Source organism: Pseudophryne corroboree, chromosome 6 (assembly GCF_028390025.1).
Source record: "Pseudophryne corroboree isolate aPseCor3 chromosome 6, aPseCor3.hap2, whole genome shotgun sequence".
Classification (NCBI taxonomy): Eukaryota; Metazoa; Chordata; class Amphibia; order Anura; family Myobatrachidae; genus Pseudophryne; species Pseudophryne corroboree.
In genome coordinates, this window is record NC_086449.1 from 687,354,809 (window position 1) to 687,381,030 (window position 26,222).

Sequence of the window (26,222 nt, forward strand, 5' to 3'; positions counted from 1 at the left end):
TTGTAGTTTTTTAAGTCCTTCACTTTCTCGGTTTGTGATGTTCTTCTACTTTATTTCCTCCTGTTCGGTTTCACAAATGTCCAGTCAGTTCATAAAAGATTTTAAGATTGCTCCCTTTGGATTCTAACGGGTAGTATTTCGATACCAGTTTCAGACCTGATTTCGACTGATTCGCATAATTGCTGATGATGGCATCTTCCTGTTATGATTCCAGCACTCCTGGCCAGAGGAGATCTTATGACAATGACCAGAGCACTGGAATGGAATGCTGGTAACGGGAGCAGGAAAGAATAATAGCCCCTGGAGCCCTAACTCTATTGTCTCACCCGTGCTATCGGAAATCCCTTGCGAGACTATGGTTTCTTGAGCCCTTGGCAGCCACGTTTGAAGGGCGGATTATGTCTGCCCAACTCCGGTGCCCCCCGGTCTTAATGAGAGACAAAGGGAAATCCGAGGCAGGATGATAACAAGAGGACCTCTAACTAACAAACAGGCCAGGGGCTACGAGCTAACTAACAAAACCTAAAGTATGTGTGGAAAAACCGCCAGGAAAAAAGACAACCAAAATCCACTTGTCCAATACTCCTACCCAGCACCGCCGGATACCAGAGTGGACCTGTGGAAGCGGAACCCTCCGCAAAATGCTCCAAACACAAATAATAAAGGGTAAAGCGGCCAAGCCGCTACACACGGCAAAGCCGCGACTCACGAACACCACTGGATGTTAAACGGTGATCAGTCAGGACTCCAGGGACGAGATGACAACTCCCGAGTACAGGACTTCAGAAGACTGGAACGACCGGATACAGCAGGACTGGAAACAGACTCTCAGCAAACAAAGACAGCATGCAGGAAGCTATTAATGGCGTCTGTGGGAAGCCCTGAGAGTGTATTTAAACAGGAGTCCTCCAATCAGCTGCTGACAGAGCTGATTAGCATAAATGCCGTGCAGCTGCATTGCTGCATGGCAAGAGAACAGGTGCACTATAAATTCAAATGGACCCAGCAACGGGGAACGCGGTCCGCCAGTGGCGTCCCCGTTGCTAGGGTCCGTGCGGCTCAGCGCGCCCGGCGTCTAGCGTTGCCAGGGAGCCGGCGGCTGTACGCGCACGGCGTCCCTGGTTGCTAGGCGCCGGGCCGCGCAGACGAGCGGACCCCGGCGCCTAACAGTACCCCCCCTTGAGGAGGGGTCAAGGAACCCCTAAAGCCAGGTTTCCGAGGAAATTCCCAAAAAAATGCCCTCTTGAGCCTCGGGGCATGAAGATCCTTATCCAGGACCCAAGACCTTTCCTCCGGACCATAGCCTCTCCAGTGAACCAGAAAATAAAGCCGGCCCCGGGACAATTTGGAATCGAGAACCTTCTCCACCAAGAACTCCTGTTGTCCCTGTACATCCACCGGAGATCTACCCTGAGAGATTGTTATGCACACCAGTGCCTGCAGGAAAGTACTAGTGTCAGAACTGTTATGCACTCCAGTGTCTCCAGGAATGTACTGGTGTTTGAACTGTTATGCAAAACAAATGGACTCACAGACAAACTGGGGAATATGACATAACGTACACAGAAGGTGATAGGGTAACAAAATACACACACAGTGAACAGAGAAGCCCAGAGGCTAAGGAACTGGGTATCTCCCTTGTATTAGAACTGCTCAGATGTAAAAAGCAAGATGTTGTGTTTTAATACGTAGAGAACCCGAAATGCTGTTGCTAAGGGCAACAGCAAAACCCTAAAGGGTTACCAACGGGTGTGGCAGTAAACACCTTGGTCAGAGATGGAATGATAGACACAAGGAGAGCCTCCACAATCCTGATTCTCACTTGCAGTGCACAGGTTTAAGCTTACTGCCACTAAACTGACCCCTGACACCTAGCACAGTGAGACAGGATTAGACAGGCAAGTGTTAGAATACAGCCGCAAACTTGCTAAGTTCACAGAGTAATAACAGAACCCCAGCAAGCTAAACGACTGACTCCAGTCTTACTGCTAGGTCTGGATTGGCAGAGTGTAATACCAAATCCCCAGGCCTATTTGCAGTAAGCAACAAACAAATACAAAGCTACACAGTACTGGCTAACTTTCATGAACTGACTAACCAACAGAGATTCAGCAGCATCTGCTTACCCTGAAAAGAGGCCTTATAAAGCAGGTGCTGTCCACGCCCCACTCAGACCTCACAGACTGTGAGCACAAAAACCAGCACCGGATCCCCTGCCGTGCACAGAGCCTATAACCACTGCACAGCAAAAGACCCGAACCGGAGTATCAGCTGCGCTCAGGTTACTCCACTAGCACTTGTCTCCCGGTTGCCATGACGACGTGGCAGCACAGGGCAGGAGACCCTAACAGTACCCCCCCTCTGACGAGGGGTCAAAGAACCCCTACCACCGGGTTTATCGGGGAACTGCGAGAAGAAAGAGCGTATCAGTCTGGGGGCATGAAGATCACAACTGCGCACCCACGACCGCTCCTCCGGGCCATACCCCTTCCAGTGCACCAAAAATGACAGCCGACCCCGAACCACCTTGGAGTCAAGAATCCTTTCAACAACAAACTCCCTCTGGCCACGTATCAGAAGAGGGGAAGGTCTTCCACTGGAAGAAGGATTACTAATCGCCCGTTTTAAAAGGGAACAATGAAATGTTTTATTGATACCCAAAGAACGGGGCAGATCTAACTGAAATGCCACCGGATTGATAACCCTGGTGATCTTATAAGGGCCGATGAACCGGGGCCCTAACTTATGAGATGGCTGTCTCAACTTCAAATTCTTGGTAGACAACCAGACGAAGTCTCCTAATTTGAAGCTGCAGGGTCTTTTCCGCTTATCAAAAACCCTTTTGGTCACTAATGACACAGACACAAGGGCTTTCTTCACTTTCCGCCAAATACCTCTAAGGACCGAAACCACAGAGGAACCACCAGGCGTGGAGTCCAGGGGGTCAAAAGAATTGGCCTTAGGATGATGCCCATACACACAAAGGAAGGGAGAGATCCCTGTAGCAGAGTGAGCCGCGTTGTTATAGGCAAACTCCGCCATGGACAGATGAGCAACCCAGTCAGTCTGACACTTATAGACATAACACCTGAGGAACTGCTCCAAGGACTGGTTCACCCTTTCAGTCTGCCCATTAGACTGCGGATGGTAGCCTGACGACAAGCTGACAGAAATCTGGAGATCGGAACAAAATGCCCTCCAGAATTTGGCCACAAACTGGGATCCGCGGTCAGAGACCACATCAAGTGGCAACCCGTGGAGACGCACAACATGCAGCATAAATAATTCAGACAGGCGTCTGGCCGATGGCAGCCCAACCAGTGGAACGAAGTGCGCCATCTTCGAAAATCTGTCAACGACAACCCAGATGGCTGTCATCCCCGAGGATTTGGGCAAGTCCACCACAAAATCCATTGAAATGTGGGTCCATGGCTTAGATGGGATAGAGAGTGGATGTAATGGGCCAACAGGAACCCCTCTAGGAGTCTTATTTCGGGCACAGATGTCACATGCCCGAACCCACTGATCCACATCCTTAGCCACCGAGGGCCACCACACCGCCCTAGATAGCAACTCCCGAGTTCTGGCAATACCCGGGTGACCTGCAGACTTCTTGGCATGGAATTCCAGGAACACTCGCTGTCTTAACCTAGGAGGCACAAACAAAAGACCTACCGGAAGGTCTGGAGGAGCCTGCTCCTGTGCTCTAAGGACTAATGATAAGAGGTCCTGGGTAATGCCCACTTTAATACATGATGGGGAAACAATGGGCAACGGCTCCTCGGTGGTCTCCTGGATTGGAGCAAAACTCCGCGAGAGCGCATCAGCCTTGATGTTTTTTGACCCAGGGCGATATGTTATCAAAAAATTAAAGCGAGCAAAAAACAAAGCCCATCGTGCCTGCCTGGCATTGAGACGCTTCGCTGACTCTAAATATGCCAGATTCTTATGGTCAGTGAGAATTGAGACCACAAACTTAGCCCCCTCAAGCCAGTGTCTCCACTCCTCGAGTGCATCCTTAATAGCCAACAATTCCCGGTTACCCACGTCATAATTCATCTCGGCAGGCGAAAATTTACGGGAAAAGTAAGCACAGGGATGAAGGCGATTATCAGACACTCCCATCTGAGAAAGCACTGCCCCAATACCCATCTCAGAGGCATCCACCTCCACCACAAAAGGACGCTCTGGATCTGGGTGTCGCAGCACCTTGGCCGAAACAAATGCCCTTTTGAGACGGGCAAAAGCCGCTTTAGCCTCACAAGACCAGTGAGCAACATCCGCCCCTTTCTTAGTGAGTGCCACCAAGGGCGCCACTATAGACGAAAATCCAGCGATAAATCGTCTATAAAAATTCGCAAAGCCCAGGAAACGCTGAAGCGCCTTCAAACTAGTGGGCCGCACCCAATCCAGGACTGCCTGTACCTTGGAACCCTCCATTTGGAAACCTTCTGGGGAGATAATATATCCTTGAAATGCGATTTGCTGAACTTCAAATTCGCACTTCTCCAGCTTCGCCCCAAGCCGGTGGTCTCTGAGTTTCTGGAGGACTAAGCGTACATGCTTCCGATGTTCCTCCAGGGAATGGGAGAAGATTAGGATGTCATCTAAGTATACAACTAAGAATCTATCCAAATATTCCCTGAGCACATCATTCATGAAATCCTGGAAGACTGCCGGGGCATTACAGAGCCCAAAAGGCATCACCAAATATTCATAATGCCCTGAGTGGGTATTAAAGGCAGTCTTCCATTCATCCCCCTCTCTTATTCGGATTAGATTGTATGCACCGCGTAGGTCAATCTTAGAAAAAAGGGTGGCAGTACGAAGCTGGTCAAACAAGACCGAAATGAGAGGCAGTGGGTATGAGTTTTTAATCGTGATACGGTTCAATTCCCTGAAGTCGATGCAGGGTCGCAACGAACCGTCCTTTTTACCCACGAAGAAGAACCCCGACCCAACTGGAGACTGTGAAGGTCTGATAAATCCCTTAGCCAAGTTCTCCTGAATGTACTCTGCCATAGCCTGAGTCTCAGGACGTGACAGGGAGTACAACCTGCTCTTGGGAAGCTTAGCATTTGGCAACAAATCAATGGCACAGTCATAGGGGCGATGGGGAGGTAGTACCTCTGCAACTTTTTTGGAGAACACGTCCGCAAAATCTGCATAACACCCTGGCAATCCTGGCAAACTTAGCTGCGAGAGCCTGACTGGAAGGCTCAAGCAACTCCTGAAACAATCAGTACCCCAACTAAGAATCTCCCCAGAGACCCAGTCAAATTGAGGATTGTGGGCCCTTAACCAGGGTAACCCCAACACCAATGGGGCAAAAGTACAGACAGTAACATAAAAGGACAATTTTTCAGAGTGTGTGGCTCCATTAAACAAAGAAATCTGGCTAGTGCAAGAGGTAATTTTACCTTGGGATAATGGTTCCCCGTTTAACCCACAAATCTCAATTTCCGATGCCAAGGGTACTAAGGGAACAGAGTGTTTTAGGGCGAATTGGCGGTCCATAAAAACCCCGTCGGCCCCACTGTCCACAAAGGCCTCAGTCTTGACAGTTTGACCGAGGATCTTCAAGGTCACCGGAATGATAAAAGTCTTCTTGGGAAATTCTGACTTCTGGCCTGACAGGATATTTCCCATCACCCTCAGGCCCTGAAGTTTTCCGGCTTTTCTGGGCATGATACTACCACATGACCTTTATTCCCACAGTACAAACACAACCCCTGCTGTCTCCTCCGCGTCTTCTCACGCGAGGAGAGGCGGGTAGCCCCAATCTGCATAGGCTCCTCAGAAAATTCCTCAGAGTCTGAGGTTCCCTTGGGAAGGAAGGAAATCTCAGTCTCCCTTTCAAGCCTACGCTCTCTCAGCCGTCTATCCACCCGGATGGATAACTGCATGAGCTGATCCAAGCTATCAGACAAGGGATATTGTACAGTTGGTCCTTTATCTGGTTAGAAAGACCTCTTCGGTACTGGTGTCTCAGGGCTGGGTCATTCCACTGGGTATCATGGGCCAACCTCCGAAACTCCGTACAGTAAACCTCAACTGGCCTTCGCCCTTGCTTAAGGATCGAAATCTGAGCCTCGGCTGAGGCCGTCTTGTCAGGGTCATCATACAACATGCCCAGTGCCGTAAAAAAAGCATCAACACTTTTAAGCGACGGACAGTCAGGCTGCAACCCATATGCCCAGACCTGTGGGTCTCCTTGTAGCAAGGAAATCACTATGCCCACCCGCTGAATCTCCGACCCAGAAGACTGAGGCCTAAGCCGGAAGTATAGCTTGCATCTCTCCTTGAAACAAAAGAACTGCGAGCGATCTCCAGAAAAACGATCCGGGAGATTTACTTTCGGCTCCTTAACCCCTGCAGGTGCTGCTGCTGCGGGAGCTCCGCCAGCAGCCTGGGAGGTGTGCATTTTAATGGACAAATCATTAAATTGCCGAGTCAGGACCTGCACCTGATCGACCACCTGTTGCAACGTATTTTGAGGGGTATGCTCCATATTCCCACAAGATTTCAACAGGAGTATTAGGCTGCTGAATATGTTATGCACACCAGTGCCTGCAGGAAAGTACTAGTGTCAGAACTGTTATGCACTCCAGTGTCTGCAGGAATGTACTGGTGTTTGAACTGTTATGCAAAACAAATGGACTCACAGACAAACTGGGGAATATGACATAACGTACACAGAAGGTGATAGGGTAACAAAATACACACACAGTGAACAGAGAAGCCCAGAGGCTAAGGAACTGGGTATCTCCCTTGTATTAGAACTGCTCAGATGTAAAAAGCAAGATGTTGTGTTTTAATACGTAGAGAACCCGAAATGCTGTTGCTAAGGGCAACAGCAAAACCCTAAAGGGTTACCAACGGGTGTGGCAGTAAACTCCTTGGTCAGAGATGGAATGATAGACACAAGGAGAGCCTCCACAATCCTGATTCTCACTTGCAGTGCACAGGTTTAAGCTTACTGCCACTAAACTGACCCCTGACACCTAGCACAGTGAGACAGGATTAGACAGGCAAGTGTTAGAATACAGCCGCAAACTTGCTAAGTTCACAGAGTAATAACAGAACCCCAGCAAGCTAAACGACTGACTCCAGTCTTACTGCTAGGTCTGGATTGGCAGAGTGTAATACCAAATCCCCAGGCCTATTTGCAGTAAGCAACAAACAAATACAAAGCTACACAGTACTGGCTAACTTTCATGAACTGACTAACCAACAGAGATTCAGCAGCATCTGCTTACCCTGAAAAGAGGCCTTATAAAGCAGGTGCTGTCCACGCCCCACTCAGACCTCACAGACTGTGAGCACAAAAACCAGCACCGGATCCCCTGCCGTGCACAGAGCCTATAACCACTGCACAGCAAAAGACCCGAACCGGAGTATCAGCTGCGCTCAGGTTACTCCACTAGCACTTGTCTCCCGGTTGCCATGACGACGTGGCAGCACAGGGCAGGAGACCCTAACAGAGATCCTCCGAGGAAATCTACTGGAAGAAACGTATGGTTTCAACAGGGAGCAATGAAACGTATTTCCAATCCTGAGAGATCTTGGTAAACGTAACCGGAAAGCAACTGGATTGACATTTTTAATAATAAGAAATGGTCCAATAAATTTGGGTCCCAATCTAGCCGAGGATTGTCGAAGCCTGATGTTACGAGTCGACAACCATACCCTATCTCCCACCTTAAAAGTGCAAGGACGTCGGAGCCTGTCAGAAAAATTTTTCTCTCGAAAGGCCGCTTTTCTGAAAGCAAGGTGCACTTTTTTCCAAATGGCTCTGAGATGGGAGGTTAAGGTTAGCGAGGAAACTGAGGAATGATGAAAAAAAGAATTAGCTCTGGGGTGAAAACCAAAAACTGAAAAGAATGGAGACACATTAGTGGAGGAATGACAAGAATTATTGTAAGCAAACTCCGCCAACGGAAGAAACTCGGACCAATCATTCTGGAGTTTGGCTGAATACAAACGCAAATACTGTTTCAATGATTGGTTAACTCGCTCGGTTTGCCCGTTGGATTGTGGGTGGTAACCGGATGTTAACGACAATTTCATCTTTAATGAAGCACAAAAACACTTCCAGAATTGTGCGATGAATTGTGGACCCCGATCAGAAACAATATCAGTGGGCAACCCATGAAGTCTGAAAACATGGCGGAGAAACAAAACTGCCAATCCTTGGGCAGATGGCAGTCGGGGAAGAGCAATGAAATGAGCCATCTTGCTAAAACGGTCCACTACCACCCATATGACTCGGAATCCGGCTGAAAGGGGAAGGTCTACCACAAAATCCATGGAAATATGAGACCATGGCCTAAGAGGGACATTTAAGGGCATAAGTTGCCCGATAGGCAAGGAACGGGGAACCTTATGCTGTGCACAAACCTGACATGAAAAAACAAACTCCTTAACGTCTTTAGAAAGACCAGGCCACCATACTGAGCGGGAGATTAACTCCAAAGTCTTAGAGATCCCCGGATGCCCGGAAACTTTGTTATCATGGAATTCAGTCAAAACAGTAGCTCTCAAAAACTCAGGGACGTAAAGACGACCAGCAGGAGTATTACCAGGAGCTTGGTGTTGAAGCTGTTTTAACTGGGTAAATAAATCTTGTGTGAGGCCTGCCCAAATGACTGAAGATGGAAGTATGGGAGTAACAGGACTGTTATTGTGAACCGGAAGAAAGCTGCGTGACAGGGCATCAGCCTTGGTATTCTTGGAACCAGGCCTGAAAGTGATTATAAATTTGAAAAGAGTAAAAAATAAAGCCCAACGAGCCTGCCGGGCATTCAGCCGCTTAGCTGATTCGATGTATTGCAGGTTTTTATGGTCAGTCAATACTGAAATAGTATGTTTTGCTCCCTCCAGCCAATGCCTCCACTCCTCGAAAGCCCACTTTATTGCCAGTAACTCCCGATTACCAACGTCATAGTTGGATTCAGCGGAGGAGAATTTCCTGGACATAAAGGCACAAGGATGTAGTTCCAGAGACTCCGGATCCTTTTGAGATAGGATAGCCCCCACTCCAACCTCCGAGGCATCAACCTCCACAACAAAGGGCAATTCCGGATTGGGATGTCTGAGGACTGGAGCCGAGACAAAGGCTTGTTTCAAGGCCCGAAAGGACAACTCAGCTTCACGTGACCAGTTGGTAGGATCTGCTCCTTTCTTTGTCAGAGCTACAATGGGAGCAACCAGGTCAGAAAAAGAATGAATGAACCTCCTATAATAATTCGCAAACCCTAAAAAGCGCTGAATTGCTTTTAAATTGGTGGGTTGCGCCCAACTAAGGATGGCCTGGAGCTTCTTAGGTTCCATGAAAAATCCCCAAGGGGAAATAATGTACCCTAAAAAAGATACCTCCGTGACATGAAACTCACATTTCTCCAGCTTGGCATATAAATGATTCTCACGTAACTTTTGAAGAACCTGACGCACCTGGGTAACATGTTGTTCCATTGATTCAGAATAAATCAGGATGTCGTCTAAGTAAACGACCACGAATTTCCCTAGGAAGTCACGGAGCACATCGTTAATGAGGTCCTGAAAAACTGCTGCAGCGTTAGACAAGCCGAACGGCATCACCAGGTACTCGTAGTGACCCGACTGAGTACTGAAGGCCGTCTTCCACTCATCTCCAGATTTGATTCGGATGAGGTTGTACGCTCCTCTTAGGTCAATTTTAGAAAAAATCACAGCCGAACGTAACTGATCAAAGAGGACAGAAATCAGCGGCAAAGGATAAGTATTTTTAACTGAGATCTTATTCAGGGCTCTAAAGTCAATGCAAGGTCTAAGCGAGCCATCCTTTTTCTCCACAAAGAAGAAGCCTGCACTTAAAGGAGATTTTGATGGTCTAATAAATCCTTTCCCTATGCTCTCCTTAACATAATCATTCATGGCCGCATTTTCTGGCCCGGATAAAGCATATAACCTTCCCTTTGGCAATGCGGCACCAGGAATTAGCTCAATAGCACAATCATAAGGCCGATGGGGAGGCAGAATGTCCGCATTGCCCTTGGAGAACACATCAGCAAACTCCTGGTATTCCACAGGAATGAGTTCAGGAATGGCAGCTGCTATTCTGACTGGAAACGTAATACATTCCTTATCACAAAAGGTACCCCATTGTGAAATCTCCCCCGACCGCCAATCAATGGTGGAATTATGAAAGGCCAGCCAAGGGTGACCCAGAACTACTGGAACTGCTGGGCAATGAGTAAGGAAGAACTCGATTTTTTCAGAATGTAGAGCTCCTACTGTAATTAATACAGGGGGTGTACAGAGGGAAATAACCCCATTGGACAGTGGACTCCCATCTAAGCCATGCATGGTGACACACCTACCCAAAGGTAACTGAGGAATGCCTAAGGCCTTAGCCCAAGTTAAATCCATAAAGTTTCCTGCAGCTCCACTGTCAACAAAAGCCGACACCGAAGAACTGAGGCTGCCAAAGGAAACCTTAGCTGGGACTAAAAGGGAGTTATTCGAGGAGATAAGCTGCAGACCTAGGTGAACCCCCTCACAATTCACCTGGTCAAGGCGTTTCCCGACTTGTTCGGACAATTACGAGCAAAATGTCCCTTACCCCCACAGTACAGACAAAGACCAGAATTTTGCCTTCTGGCTCTTTCTTCAGGAGACAGCCGGGAGAGACCCATCTGCATGGGTTCCTCTACGTCCTCAGGAATAAAATATACACATGGACTTGACCTTACAGGTGCTCCTTTTTCAGCCCTCCGCTCTCTGAGACGACGATCAATCTTAATAGAAAGCTCCATGAGTTTATCGAGAGTCTCAGGAGCGGGGTACTGAAGGAGACTGTCTTTTATAGACTCTGATAAGCCGAGGCGAAACTGACTGCGCAGGGCTGGGTCATTCCAGCCACAGTCGTTCGACCAACGGCGAAACTCCGTACAATAAACCTCTGCAGGATTTCTACCCTGTCTGAGAGCGCGCAACTGACTTTCAGCGGATGCCTCAGGGTCATCATACAAGAGCCCTAAAGACCCCAAAAAAACGTCCACTGACAACAATGCCAGATCCTCTGCTTTTAAACCAAATGCCCAGGTCTGAGGATCCCCCTGGAGCAAAGAAATAATAATCCCGACCCGCTGAGATTCAGTACCCGAGGAAATCGGTCTTAAATGAAAATAAAGTTTACAGGATTCTTTAAAATTAAAAAACTCTTTCCTATCACCAGAAAAATGGTCAGGCAAATGCATCTTTGGTTCAGGGATTACCCTCGGGGAAGCTCGCAAAAGATCTTCCTGCGACTTCACCCAAAAAGAAAGATCCTGAACCATCTGAGTAAGTTCTTGAATCTGGCTGACTAAGAGCTGACCAGGATTTGGCCCTAAACCTGTTGGATTCATGAGGCCGATAAACTCTCACAAAACTGAATGAGAAAAAATTAACCCCGTTTAATTTTAAGTTTTGGTATTGGCCGGTAATAATGTTATGATTCCAGCACTCCTGGCCAGAGGAGATCTTATGACAATGACCGGAGCACTGGAATGGAATGCTGGTAACGGGAGCAGGAAAGAATAATAGCCCCTGGCGCTCTAACTCTGTTGTCTCACCCGTGCTATCGGAAATCCCTTGCGAGACTATGGTTTCTTGAGCCCTTGGCAGCCACGTTCGAAGGGCGGATTATATCTGCCCAACTCCGGTGCTCCCCGGTCTTAATGAGAGACAAAGGGAAATCCGAGGCAGGATGATAACAAGAGGAGCTCTAACTAACAAACAGGCCAGGGGCTACGAGCTAACTAACAAAACCTAAAGTATGTGCGGAAAAACCGCCAGGAAAAAAAACAACCAAAATCCACTTGTCCAATACTCCTACCCAGCACCGCCGGATACCAGAGTGGACCTGTGGAAGCGGAACCCTCCGCAAAATGCTCCAAATACAAATAATAAAGGGTAAAGCGGCCAAGCCGCTACACACGGCAAAGCCGCGACTCACGAACACCACTGGATGTTAAACGGTGATCAGTCAGGACTCCAGGGACGAGATGACAACTCCCGAGTACAGGACTTCAGAAGACTGGAACGACCGGATACAGCAGGACTGGAAACAGACTCTCAGCAAACAAAGACAGCATGCAGGAAGCTATTACCGGCGTCTGTGAGAAGCCCTGAGAGTGTATTTAAACAGGAGTCCTCCAATCAGCTGCTGACAGAGCTGATTAGCATAAATGCCGTGCAGCTGCCTTGCTGCACGGCCAGAGAACAGGTGCACTATAAATTCAAATGGACCCAGCAACGGGGAACGCGGTCCGCCAGTGGCGTCCCCGTTGCTAGGGTCCGTGCGGCTCAGCGCGCCCGGTGTCTACCGTTGCCAGGGAGCCGGCGGCTGTACGCGCACGGCGTCCCTGGTTGCTCTGCGCCGGGCCGCGCAGACGAGCGGACCCCGGCGCCTAACTCTTCCTTCCTAAGAAAATGTCTTTTGAGCGTTAATTTCCTTACAAATTTATTTAAGTCAATGAATGTTTCAAATTTGTTAACACCTCCCATGGGAGCAAAAGTGAGGCCCTTGTTGAGTAAGGATACCTCTGGTTTTGTCAATATATGTTTTGATAGATTGAATATCCCTTTTTCTCTTAGATCCGTTGTTAGTGTACTTATCTTGATCTCTCTCCCTCCTGCTGCCCCAATTTCCTCTTCTTCTGTGTAGCATCTTTTTAGTGGCGATGCCGGTCTGTAATCTTCTTTCAGTGTGTTCCTCATTATTTCTTTTGGCCTTGTTCCTAATCGTTGGGGTAAAAAAACTTGGTCGGTATTTGATCCCAATCTCTGTAGGGTTGTTAATCTGTTTGATGTCCTTGTGATTGAGGATGGAGTTGTCACATTTGAATGCTGTCTTGGTTTTCCTTTTATGGGTACTGTTTTCCAATATGATTTAACTGTTCTGTCGTTTGGTTGTCCTGTTGCTCCAAATCTACTCCAATTTTTGATTCGTCCTTGTTCATAATCGTATTTGTCCCTGAGAAATTTTTTCTTTTTGCCTTTAGTGACCTCTTCTTCAATGCGTTCTTGTTTTTTGTTGAGGACTTTCTTGCCTTTAAATGGTTCCAGTTCTGCCTCTTTGTTTTTGATACTGTTCTCCAATTCTGATAGACATTTTTTCTTCTCCTCAACTAGGAGTTTCATCAGATCAATAGAACAGTTGTGTAACACTTTATCCCATTTTTCTAAAAAGGTTGTATTTAGATTGCCAAATGTGGGTTGTTTGGAAATTCTCAGACCTCTTGGTATTCTATCAACTGATATATAGTGTTCTAGGCCATTTATATCCCACCAAGTTTTTACTTCTTTAGTGAGGAGTCTCTCTATTCCCCAGAACAAATCATCTAAGTCGCAAGGTGGGAGGGGTTCACTATTAGGTTTTTTCTCATTATATATTTTTTTGACACCAATCAATTCTCTTTGTTGTTCAATCTGAATTTCTTAACATAATTATAATGCTAAATTATTTCCCAGGCTACAGTAATTATTGTTACCAATAAAAATCACAAAAAAAATTGGGAAAAAACTGTCCCACAAATGAAAATAAAGATAAAGACTCTGCAACCCAACATATATGGCTGTTCTGCTTTGACACTCCCGATATATAGGGTGTCTGCTGATCCCTCAAGTAATACTGGGATGATAAATCCCTAAATTAATTGAATTTAGGAAGGAAAAGGATGGGGTAGCGACCACTGGTGTCTACAAATAAATAAATAACTAATATTTAAAACAATTAAAACATTTATTAAGAATTCACAATCTTTTTCTAAAAATGGGATACAAGGTAATTACACATATATAAAAAATGACATAAAGTGCAAAAAGTCAAAGTGCTTATCTGAGTCAGAGGTCAAATGCTGCCCAATGCATTTCATCATACAGACTTCATCAAGGAGTAAAGGCAGAGTGGGACTGGGCTCATATTTATACCTGCACTGCTCTTAACTCAATTATGACATCATATCCTTTTTAATAAAGGTCTATTTTACTATGTAATAAACTTCGAATATAAATAAAACTTCCTCCCTGTGGGCAGATGCTATAGCAAGCCACATGAAAAACGAGAGTTTTGGAGCTTAAAATAATGTACAGAACATCTTTAAAAGTTCAGTTTCTGTGTATTGGTGGCACTTTCGCCACACTTCCGGTGTCCGTGTGCATTGGAAGTCCGGAGCACGTCACTTCCGCCCCACTTCCGGATTGTTGCCGTGCATGTGCATGCCTTCTCTTATGGTCTCAGTCAAAGTAGAGCCTTAGCTTCTGCTGTGTATATGTCTCCTGATGTGGTGGCCATCTTTCATTAGGTTTCTCTATATGGTATATGGTGGAGGCCATTTTCTAGTAGCTTGTGGCACTCATGATATAGGACCTTTTCACATGTCCAGGGGCCATTTCCATGGTGGTTAGTGAGAAAAGGAAAACACATTGTAAATTCTCATATACAGTAGTGCTAATATTGCAATCGCTATGATTAATATTAGTAACATTTTGTCAAAAACCATGTATATATGGAACCAATATAGTATTAGGTCTATTTAGAAAAATTTAAATACTGGTAATTGAATGTAGAGATATGTAAAAATAAGTGTATAAATAAACATGCATGGAAAGTTATCTATATAAAAAAATAAATATAAATATATAAATATATAAAGAAATATAAATAAAAAATATAAAACAAATTATACAAATATATAAAGATAAACAAAAATGGAGATTTAAAGAGGATTGTGATAGTGCCATGACAATTAACATTTTTAATATATCAGTGATATTAAATATTAAAGTGAATACGTGCACTATTGTATAGCATTTGTTGTAATGGGGCTTTTATGTATTAAAGTGAATACATGCACTGTTGTATAGCTTTGTCATAATGGTGCTTCTATGTGTATTGATATATTAATTATTTGTGTTATCTAGTATGCACAGACAGCATATTCGGTATTACGAGTTTAGTTTACAGCACCTGATCTTCCCAGGTGGACTCCCTTGCTGGTACTGATCAGGCCCAACACTGCTTTGCTTCCAATTTCGGTCGAGATTGGGCCTTTCCAGTGTGGTTTGACTGTAGAATATTTTCTTTTTTAACCATGCCTGTGTTGCCCACTACAGTGAACTAAGTGGTGGTTAATTGACCATAACAGTGATATAGTGCAGGATGGGAACATGAGTGTGTGGTGGTGGTGGTGGTAGGGAAAGTGGGGTAGGATATGTGGGGTGGAAAATGGGGAATACTGTTCGCTCTTCAGTGTGATGTTCTTTCATAAAATGGAGCAATTTCATAGTTCTCATTAAACCCCATCGGGTGTAGAGTCCATAACTGGAATATCCAGAACATCTCTCTTTGTGAAAGTTTATTGGCTAAGTTGCCTCCTCTTTCTCCCAGTTTGACCAATTTGATGGCTTTAAAAGTTAGTGATTCCGGATTAGACTTGTGTGTTATGTTAAAATGTTTTGAGACAGCATGAGATTCCACCTTGTTCTTCATGTTTCGGATATGTTCTTGTATCCTCATTTTCAATGGTCTTTTCATTTTTCCGAAATATTGCTTTCCACAGTCGCATACCAACAAATATATGACAGATTGGGTGTTACAATTGATAAAGTCTTTAATTTTATACTCCTTTTTTTCTGAGTCCGTGAAGGTCTTCCTAATCATATGTAGGAACTTGCATATGTTGCATCTGCCACATTTGTGTGATCCTGTGCATTTAGGTAGTAAACGACTCTCCTCTTGTGCATTAGTTAACATACTTGGGGCCAAAATGTCCTTCAGATTCCGTGATTTTCTGAAAATAATTTCAGGGCGTGGAGGTAAAAGTTCTTTGAGAATCGGGTTCATTAGTAAAATTCCCCAATGGTCATTGAGTGAATTGCCAAAGGACGCCTCTTGCCAGTTGTATGTTGTAATGAACACCGTACAATCTTTTTATTTTCTCTTTGTTTATATTCCAGCAGTTTTGATTTTTCCAAAGTTTTCGGCTCTAGTCATGGCTCCTTCTAGAATTGACTCTGGGTATTCTTTTTCCTTAAATCATTTGCTGTATAATTCCAGTTGTTTGTCACATTCTATCTGGTTACTGCAGTTCCTTTTAATTCTATTAAATTGAGAAAAGGGGATGTTGTATTTCCAATGCTTGAGATGGTTGCTTTTATAGTGGAGGTAGCTGTTCGTGTCTACTTGTTTCACAAAGTTCTTTGTTGTGATACATCCGTTTTCCCCTGTCAGGACCAGATCTAAAAATTCTATTGACTCTTTATTTATGTTGGATGTGAATGCAAGGTTCATTTCATTGTTACCAAGAAAGTAAAAAAAATAATAAAAACGCTCAACTGTACCATCCCAAATTATTAAAATATCATCAATATAATGTCAATAAAAAGCAATGTGTTTTTTTAAAAACCTGGTTATTATATGTGACTTTTTCCTCCCAACACCCCATAAAAAGGTTTGCGAAAGTGGGGGCAAAGATTGTAGCTATTGCGGTACCACAGCATTGTAGATAAAACTGGTCCAGGAATTTAAAATAATTGTGTTGAAGACTAAAATATATAATATTGCTAATAAAATCTTTATGAATGGCTGTTAATGAGACATCTTTATCTAAAAATTCCCTACATGCTGTGACCCCCTTGATGTGTTCTATGCAAGTGTATAATGATTGTACATCTATTATTACCCACATGTACGTGTCTTTCCATTCAAGGTCTCTCAATACGTTTAATACAGAGATGGTATCTTTTAAATAAGATGGTAATTATTTCACGTAGGTTTTTAGAAAAACATCAGCATATTCAGATAGATTCGAGGTAAGTCAGTCAATATCTGCCACTATTGGTCTTCCTGGTGGGTTGGACTGATTTTTGAGAATTTTTGGCAGAAAGTAAAATATAGGGGTACTGGGGTCTAATCTATTTAAATATTGAAATTTACTTTTAGTGATAGTGTCTGTACATAAACCGTGTAATAATAGTATTCGTAATTCTTCAACAAATGCATCTTTCAGATCGCCTATTAATTTTTCGTACAAGGTTTCATTCCCCAATAATCTTAAGGCTTCTTTGGTGTATTTGTCGCGATCCATTATGACAAGGCCCCCCCTTTGTCAGCTTGTTTTATGAATATGCCATTGTACTTTTGTAGTTTTTTAAGTGCTTCACTTTCTCGGTTTGTGATGTTCTGCTCCTTTATTTTCTCCTGTTCGGTTTCACAAATGTCCAGTCAGTTCATTAAAGATTTTAAGATTGCTCCCTTTAGATTCTAACGGGTAGTATTTCGATACCAGTTTCAGACCTGATTTCGACTGATTATCATAATTGCTGATGATGGCATCTTCCTTCCTAAAAAAATGTCTTTTGAGCGTTAATTTCCTTACAAATTTATTTAAGTCAATGAATGTTTAAAATTCATTAACACCTCCCAAGGGAGCAAAAGTGAGGCCCTTGTTGAGTAAGGATAACTCTGGTTTCGTCAATATATGTTTTGATAGATTGAATATCCCTTTTTCTCTTAGATCCGTTGTTAGTGTACTTATCTTGATCTCTCTCCCTCCTGCTGCCCCAATTTCCTCTTCTTCTGTGTAGCATCTTTTTAGTGGCGATGCTGGTCTGTAATCTTCTTTCAGTGTGTACCTCATTATTTCTTTTGGCCTTGTTCCTAACCGTTGGGGTAAAAAAACTTGGTTGGTATTTGATCCCAATCTCTGTAGGGTTGTTAATCTGTTTGATGTCCTTGTGATTGAGGATGGAGTTGTCACATCTGAATTCTGTCTTGGTTTTCCTTTTATGGGTACTGTTTTCCAATATGATTTAACTGTTCTGTCGTTTGGTTGTCCTGTTGCTCCAAATCTACTCCAATTTTTGATTCGTCCTTGTTCATAATCGTATTTGTCCCTGAGACATTTTTTCTCTTTGCCTTTAGTGACCTCTTCTTCAATGCGTTCTTGTTTTTTGTTGAGGACTTTCTTGCCTTTAAATGGTTCCAGTTCTGCCTCTTTGTTTTTGATACTGTTCTCCAATTCTGATAGACATTTTTTCTTCTCCTCAACTAGGAGTTTCATCAGATCAATAGAACAGTTGTGCAACACTTTTTCCCATTTTTCTAAAAAGGTTGTATTTAGATTGCCAAATGTGGGTTGTTTGGAAATTCTCAGACCTCTTGGTATTCTATCAACTGATATATAGTGTTCTAGGCCCTTTATATCCCACCAAGTTTTTACTTCTTTAGTGCGGAGTCTCTCTATTCCCCAGAACAAATCATCTAAGTTGCAAGGTGGGAGGGGTTCACTATTAGGTTTTTTCTCATTATAAATTTTTTTGACACCAATCAATTCTCTTTGTTGTTCAATCTGAATTTCTTAACATAATTATAATGCTAAATTATTTCCCAGGCTACAGTAATTATTGTTACCAATAAAAATCACAAAAAAAAATGGAAAAAACTGTCCCACAAATGAAAATAAAGATAAAGACTCTGCAACCGAACATATATGGCTGTTTTGCTTTGACACTCCCGATATATTGGGTGTCTGCTGATCCCTCAAGTAATACTGGGATGATAAATCCCTAAATTAATTGAATTTAGGAAGGAAAAGGATGGGGTAGCGACCACTAGTGTTTTACTATGTAATAAACTTCAAATATAAATATAACTTCCTCCCTGTGGGCAGATGCTATAGCAAACCACATGAAAAATGATAGTTTTGGAGCTTAAAATAATGTGCAGAACATCTTTAAAAGTTCAGTTTCTGTGTATTGGTGGCACTTTCGCCACACTTCCGGTGTCCGGGTGCATTGAAAGTCCGGAGCACGTCACTTCTGCCCCACTTCCGAATCGTTTCCGTGCATGTGCATGCCTTCTCTTATGGTCTCAGTCAAAGTAGAGCCTTAGCTTCTGCTGTGTATATGTCTCCTGATGTGGCGGCCATCTTTCATTAGGTTTCTCTATATGGTTTATGGTGGAGGCCATTTTCTAGTAGCTTGTGGCACTCATGATATAGGACCTTTTCACATGTCCAGGGGTCATTTCCATGGTGGTTAGTGGGAAAAGGAAAACACATTGTAAATTCTCATATACAGTAGTGCTAATATTGCAATCGCTATGATTAATATTAGTAACATTTTGTCAAAAACCATGTATATATGGAACCAATATAGTATTAGGTCTATTTAGAAAAATGTAAATACTGGTAATTGAATGTAGAGTTATGTAAAAATAAGTGTATAAATAAACATGCATGGAAAAATATCTATATAAAAATATAAATATAAATATATAAATATATAAAGAAATATATATATAAAAATGAATACAAATATATAAAGATAAACAAAAATGGAGATTTAAAGAGGATTGTGATAGTGCCATGACAATTAACATTTTTAATATATCAGTGATATTAAATATTAAAGTGAATACGTGCACTATTGTATAGCATTTGTTGTAATGGGGCTTTTATGTATTAAAGTGAATACGTGCACTGTTGTATAGCTTTGTCATAATGGTGCTTCTATGTGTATTGATATATTAATTATTTGTGTTGTCTAGTATGCACAGACAGCATATTCGGTATTACAAGTTTAGTTTACAGCACCTGATCTTCCCAGGTGGACTCCCTTGCTGGTACTGATCAGGCCCAACACTGCTTTGCTTCCAATTTCGGTCGAGATTGGGCCTTTCCAGTGTGGTTTGACTGTAGAATATTTTCTTTTTTAACCATGCCTGTGTTGTCCACTACAGTGAACTAAGTGGTGGTTAATTGACCATAACAGTGTCAATGACTACCAATACAGTCATATAGTGCAGGATGGGAACATGAGTGTGTGGTGGTGGTAGGGAAAGTGGGGTAGGATATGTGGGGTGGAAAATGGGGAATACTGTTCGCTCTTCAGTGTGACGTTCTTTCATAAAAATGGAGCAATTTCATAGTTCTCATTAAACCCCATCGGGTGTAGAGTACATAACTGGAATATCCAGAACATCTCTCTTCATGAAAGTTTATTGGCTAAGTCGCCTCCTCTTTCTCCAAGTTTGACCAATTTGATGGCTTTAAAAGTTAGTGATTTCGGATTAGACTTGTGTGTTATGTTAAAATGTTTTGAGACAGCATGAGATTCCACTTTGTTCTTTATGTTTCGGATATGTTCTTGTATCCTCATTTTCAATGGTCTTTTCATTTTTCCGACATATTGCTTTCCACAGTCGCATACCAACAAATATATGACAGATTGGGTGTTACAATTGATAAAATCTTTAATTTTATACTCCTTTTTTTCTGAGTCCGTGAAGGTCTTCCTAACCAGATGTAGGAACTTGCATATGTTGCATCTGCCACATTTGTGTGATCCTGTGCATTTAGGTAGTAAACGACTATCCTCTTGTGCATTAGTTAACATACTTAGGGCCAAAATGTCCTTCAGATTCCGTGATTTTCTGAAAATAATTTCAGGACGTGGAGGTAAAAGTTCTTTGAGAATCGGGTTCATTAGTAAAATTCCCCAATGGTCATTGAGTGAATTGCCAATGGACGCCTGTTGCCAGTTGTATGTTGTTATGAACGCCGTACAATCTTTTTATTTTCTCTTTGTTTATATTCCAGCAGTTTTGATCTTTCCAAAGTTTTGGCTCTAGTCATGGCTCCTTCTAGAATTGACTCTGGGTATTCTTTTTCCTTAAATCGTTTGCTGTATAATTCCAGTTGTTTGTCACATTCTATCTGGTTACTGCTGTTCCTTTTAATTCTATTAAATTGAGAAAAGGGGATGTTGTATTTCCAATGCTTGAGATGGTTGCTTTTATAGTGGAGGTAGCTGTTCGTGTCTACTTGTTTCACAAAGTTCTTTGTTGTGATACATCCGTTTTCCCCTGTCAGGACCAGATCTAAAAATTCTATTGACTCTTTATTTATGTTGGATGTGAATGCAAGGTTCATTTCATTATTACCAAGAAAGTCAAAAAAATTATAAAAACGCTCAAATGTACCATCCCAAATTATTAAAATATCATCAATATAATGTCAATAAAAAGCAATGTGTTTTTTTAAAAACCTGGTTTATCCTCCCAACACCCCATAAAAAGGTTTGCGAAAGTGGGGGCAAAGATTGTAGCCATCGCGGTACCACAGCGTTGTAGATAAAACTGGTCCAGGAATTTAAAATAATTGTGTTGAAGACTAAAATACATAATATTGCTAATAAAATCTTTATGAATGGCTGTTAATGAGACATCTTTATCTAAATATTCCCTACATTCTGTGAGCCCCTTGATGTGTTCTATGCATGTGTATAATGATTGTACATCTATTATTACCCACATGTACGTGTCTTTCCATTCAAGGTCTCTCAATACGTTTAATACAGAGATGGTATCTTTCAAATAAGATGGTAATTATTTCACGTAGGTTTTTAGAAAAACATCAGCATATTCAGATAGATTCGAGGTAAGTCAGTCAATATCTGCCACTACTGGTCTTCCTGGTGGGTTGGACTGATTTTTGAGAATTTTTGTCAGAAAGTAAAATATAGTGGTACTGGGGTCTAATCTATTTAAATATTGAAATTCACTTTTAGTGATAGTGTCTGTACATAAACCATGTAATAATAGTATTCGTAATTCTTTAACAAATGCATCTTTCAGATCGCCTATTAATTTTTCGTACAAGGTTTCGTTCCCCAATAATCTTAAGGCTTCTTTGGTGTATTTGTCACGATCCATTATAACAAGGCCCCCCCTTTGTCAGCTTGTTTTATGAATATGCCATTGTAATTTTGTAGTTTTTTAAGTGCTTCACTTTCTCGGTTTGTGATGTTCTTCTCCTTTATTTTCTCCTGTTCGGTTTCACAAATGTCCAGTCAGTTCATAAAAGATTTTAAGATTGCTCCCTTTGGATTCTAATGGGTAGTATTTCTATACCAGTTTCAGACCTGATTTCGACTAATTCTCATAATTGCTGATGATGGCATCTTCCTTCCTAAGAAAAATGTCTTTTGAGCGTTAATTTCCTTACAAATTTATTTAAGTCAATGAATGTTTAAAATTTGTTAACACCTCCCATGGGAGCAAAAGTGAGGCCCTTGTTGAGTAAGGATACCTCTAGTTTCGTCAATATATGTTTTGATAGATTGAATATCCCTTTTTCTCTTAGATCCGTTGTTAGTGTACTTATCTTGATCTCTCTCCCTGATGCTGCCCCAATTTCCTCTTCTTCTGTGTAGCATCTTTTTAGTGGCGATGCTGATCTGTAATCTTCTTTCAGTGTATTCCTCATTATTTCTTTTGGCCTTGTTCCTAATCGTTCGGGTAAAAAAACTTGGTTGGTATTTGATCCCAATCTCTGTAGGGTTGTTAATCTGTTTGATGTCCTTGTGATTGAGGATCTAGTTGTCACATCTGAATTCTGTCTTGGTTTTCCTTTTATGTGTACTGTTTTCCAATATGATTTAACTGTTCTGTCGTTTGGTTGTCCTGTTGCTCCAAATCTACTCCAATTTTTGATTCGTCCTTGTTCATAATCGTATTTGTCCCTGAGACATTTTTTCTCTTTGCCTTTAGTGACCACTTCTTCAATGCGTTCTTGTTTTTTGTTGAGGACTTTCTTGCCTTTAAATGGTACCAGTTCTGCCTCTTTGTTTTTGATACTGTTCTCCAATTCTGATAGACATTTTTTCTTCTCCTCAACTAGGAGTTTCATCAGAACAATAGAACAGTTGTGCAACACTTTATCCCATTTTTCTAAAAAGGTTGTATTTAGATTGCCAAATGTGGGTTGTTTGGAAATTCTCAGACCTCTTGGTATTCTATCAACTGATATATAGTGCTCTAGGCCCTTTATATCCCACCAAGTTTTTACTTCTTTAGTGAGGAGTCTCTCTATTCCCCAGAACAAATCATCTAAGGTGGGAGGGGTTCACTATTAGGTTTTTTCTCATTATATATTTTTTTGACACCAATCAATTCTCTTTGTTGTTCAATCTGAATTTCTTAACATAATTATAATGCTAAATTATTTCCCAGGCTACAGTAATTATTGTTACCAATAAAAATCACAAAAAAAATTGGAAAAAAACTGTCCCACAAATGAAAATAAAGATAAGGACTCTGCAACCTAACATATATGGCTGTTCTGCTTTGACACTCCCAATATATTGGGTGTCTGCTGATCCCTCAAGTAATACTGGGATGATAAATCCCTAAATTAATTGAATTTAGGAAGGAAAAGGATGGGGTAGCGACCACTGGTGTCTATAAATAAATAACTAATATTTAAAACAATGAAAACATTTATTAAGAATTCACAATCTTTTTCTAAAAATGGGATACAAGGTAATTACACATATATAAAAAAATGACATAAAGTGCAAAAAGTCAAAGTGCTTATCTGAGTCAGAAGTCAAATGCTGCCCAATGCATTTCATCATACAGACTTCATCAAGGAGTAAAGGTAGAGTGGGACTGGGCTCATATTTATACCTGCACTGCTCTTAACTCAATTATGACATCATATCCTGTTTAATAAAGGTCTATTTTACTATGTAATAAACTTCGAATATAAATAAAACTTCCTCCCTGTGGGCAGATGCTATAGCAAGCCACATGAAAAACGAGAGTTTTGGAGCTTAAAATAATGTACAGAACATCTTTAAAAGTTCAGTTTCTGTGTATTGGTGGCACTTTCGCCACACTTCCGGTGTCCGTGTGCATTGGAAGTCCGGAGCACGTCACTTCCGCCCCACTTCCGGATTGTTGCCGTGCATGTGCATGCCTTCTCTTATGGTCTCAGTAAAAGTAAAACCTTATCTTCTGCTGTGTATATGTCTCCTTATGTGGTGGCCATCTTTCATTAGGTTTCTCTATATGGTTTATAGTGGAGGCCATTTTCTAGTAGCTTGCGGCACTCGTGATATAGGACCTTTTCACATGTCCAGGGGCCATTTCCATGGTGGTTAGTGGGAAAAGGAAAACACATTGTAAATTCTCATATACAGTAGTGCTAATATTGCAATCGCTATGATTAATATTAGTAACATTTTGTCAAAAACCATGTATATATGGAACCAATATAGTATTAGGTCTATTTAGAAAAATGTAAATACTGGTAATTGAATGTAGAGATATGTAAAAATAAGTGTATAAATAAACAAACATGGAAAAATATCTATATAAAAATATAAATAGAAATATATAAATATATAAAGAAATATATATATATAAAAATATAAAACAATTTATACAAATATATAAAGATAAACAAAAATGGAGATTTAAAGAGGATTGTGATAGTGCCATGACAATTAACATTTTTAATATATCAGTGATATTAAATATTAAAGTGAATACGTGCACTATTGTATAGCATTTGTTGTAATGGGGCTTTTATGTATTAAAGTGAATACTGTACATGCACTGTTGTATAGCTTTGTCATAATGGTGCTTCCATGTGTATTGATATATTAATTATTTGTGTTATCTAGTATGCACAGACAGCATATTCGGTATTACGAGTTTAGTTTACAGCACCTGATCTTCCCAGGTGGACTCCCTTGCTGGTACTGATCAGGCCCAACACTGCTTTGCTTCCAATTTCGGTCGAGATTGGGCCTTTCCAGTGTGGTTTGACTGTAGAATATTTTCTTTTTTAACCATGCCTGTGTTGCCCACTACAGTGAACTAAGTGGTGGTTAATTGACCATAACAGTGTCAATGACTACCAATACAGTGATATAGTGCAGGATGGGAACATGAGTGTGTGGTGGTGGTAGGGAAAGTGGGGTAGGATATGTGGGGTGGAAAATGGGGAATACTGTTCGCTCTTCAGTGTGACGTTCTTTCATATAAATGGAGCAATTTCATAGTTCTCATTAAACCCCAACGGGGGTAGAGTACATAACTGGAATATCCAGAACATCTCTCTTTGTGAAAGTTTATTGGCTAAGTCGCCTCCTCTTTCTCCCAGTTTGACCAATTTGATGGCTTTAAAAGTAAGTGATTCCGGATTAGACTTGTGTGTTATGTTAAAATGTTTTGAGACAGCATGAGATTCCACCTTGTTCTTTATGTTTCGGATATGTTCTTGTATCCTCATTTTCAATGGTCTTTTCATTTTTCCGACATATTGCTTTCCACAGTCGCATACCAACAAATATATGACAGATTGGGTGTTACAATTGATAAAGTCTTTAATTTTATACTCCTTTTTTTCTGAGTCCGTGAAGGTCTTCCTAACCAGATGTAGGAACTTGCATATGTTGCATCTGCCACATTTGTGTGATCCTGTGCATTTAGGTAGTAAACGACTCTCCTCTTGTGCATTAGTTAACATACTTGGGGCTAAAATGTCCTTTAGATTCCGTGATTTTCTAAAAATAATTTCAGGGCGTGGAGGTAAAAGTTCTTTGAGAATCGGGTTCATTAGTAAAATTCCCAAATGGGAATTGAGTGAATTGCCAATGGACGCCTCTTGCCAGTTGTATGTTGTAATGAACGCCGTACAATCTTTTTATTTTCTCTTTGTTTATATTCCAGCAGTTTTGATCTTTCCAAAGTTTTGGCTCTAGTCATGGCTCCTTCTAGAATTGACTCTGGGTATTATTTCCTTAAATCGTTTGCTGTATAATTCCAATTGTTTGTCACATTCTATCTGGTTACTGCAGTTCCTTTTAATTCTATTAAATTGAGAAAAGGGGATGTTGTATTTCCAATGCTTGAGATGGTTGCTTTTATAGTGGAGGTAGCTGTTCGTGTCTACTTGTTTCACAAAGTTCTTTGTTGTGATGCATCTGTTTTCCCCTGTCAGGACCAGATCTAAAAATTCTATTGACTCTTTATTTATGTTGGATGTGAATGCAAGGTTCATTTCATTTTTACCAAGAAAGTAAAAAAAATAATAAAAACGCTCAACTGAACCATCCCAAATTATTAAAATATCATCAATATAATGTCTATTAAATGCAATGAGTTTTTTTTTAAAAACCTGGTTATTATATGTGACTTTTTCCTCCCAACACCCCATAAAAAGGTTTGCAAAAGTGGGGGCAAAGATTGTAGCCATCGCGGTACCACAGCATTGTAGATAAAACTGGTCCAGGAATTTAAAATAATTGTGTTGAAGACTAAAATACATAATATTGCTAATAAAATCTTTATAAATGGCTGTTAATGAGACATCTTATCTAAAAATTCCCTACATGCTGTGACA

General features: G+C 41.7%; 3 pseudogenes; all 3 read right to left on the reverse strand.

Moving 5' to 3' along the window:
* Window positions 1–14,983: 14,983 nt before the first annotated feature.
* LOC134937083 (5S ribosomal RNA) lies at window positions 14,984–15,102 on the reverse strand (annotated as a pseudogene).
* A 4,508-nt stretch (window positions 15,103–19,610) lies between these two features.
* LOC134937084 (5S ribosomal RNA) lies at window positions 19,611–19,729 on the reverse strand (annotated as a pseudogene).
* Window positions 19,730–24,532: 4,803 nt separating this feature from the next.
* On the reverse strand, window positions 24,533–24,651 carry LOC134937085 (5S ribosomal RNA; annotated as a pseudogene).
* Between the last annotated feature and the right edge of the window lie 1,571 nt (window positions 24,652–26,222).